This window comes from Arachis duranensis, chromosome 10 (genome assembly GCF_000817695.3).
Source record: "Arachis duranensis cultivar V14167 chromosome 10, aradu.V14167.gnm2.J7QH, whole genome shotgun sequence".
NCBI lineage: Eukaryota > Viridiplantae > Streptophyta > Magnoliopsida > Fabales > Fabaceae > Arachis > Arachis duranensis.
This window is the reverse complement of record NC_029781.3, coordinates 74,026,369-74,027,269: the sequence shown is the minus strand read 5'-3', so window position 1 is coordinate 74,027,269 and position 901 is coordinate 74,026,369. Positions and strand designations below refer to the sequence as shown.

The window sequence follows — 901 nt, the reverse complement described above, 5'->3', positions numbered from 1 at the left end:
AGAAATTTGGATGATTTCTCCATGATGAATTATAGGTGTTTCCATAAGGTTCACCCATGTAATTTACCTCTGCTATTGCAGGGTTCTCTGGATCATAAGCTTCTTCAGAAGCTGCCTCTTTAGTACTGTTGGATGCATTTTGCCATCCATTCAGACTTTGAGAAATCATGTTAACTTGCTGAGTCAACACTTTGTTCTGAGCCAATATGGTGTCCAAAGCATCAATTTCAAGAACTCCCTTCCTCTGAGGCGTCCCACTATTCACGGAATTCCTCTCAGAAGTGTACATGAATTGGTTATTTGCAACCATGTCAATAAGTTCTTGAGCTTCTGTAGGCGTTTTCTTTAGGTGAATGGATCCACCTGCAGAATGGTCCAATGACATTTTGGAAAACGCAGATAGACCATAATAGAATATATCTAATATGGTCTATTCTGAAAACATGTCAGAAGGACACTTTTTGGTCATCTGCTTGTATCTTTCCCAAGCTTCATAGAAGAATTCACCATCTTTTTGCTTGAAGGTCTGAACATCCACTCTAAGCTTGCTCAGTTTTTGAAGAGGAAAGAATTTATCCAAGAAGGCCGTGACCAGCTTATCCCAAGAGTCCAGGCTATCTTTAGGTTGTAAGTCCAACCATGTTCTAGCTCTATCTCTTACAGCAAAAGGGAAAAGCATGAGCCTGTAGACTTCAGGATCTACTCCATTCGTCTTTACAGTCTCACAAATTTGCAAGAACTCAGTTAAAAACTGGTAAGGATCTTCAGATGGAAGTCCATAAAACTTGCAGTTCTGTTGCATTAGAGCAACTAATTGAGGTTTTAGCTCAAAATTGTTTGCTCCAATGGCCGGAATGGAGATGTTTCTTCCATCAAATTTGGAAGTTGGTTTAGTGAAATC

At 39.6% G+C, this 901-nt stretch overlaps 1 non-coding gene across 1 annotated transcript; it reads left to right on the top strand.

Moving 5' to 3' along the window:
* Positions 1 to 443: 443 nt before the first annotated feature.
* LOC127743499 (small nucleolar RNA R71) lies at positions 444 to 547 on the top strand. Its single transcript, XR_008004890.1, has one exon. It is a non-coding gene; the product is annotated as a small nucleolar RNA R71 (small nucleolar RNA).
* Positions 548 to 901: the final 354 nt, after the last annotated feature.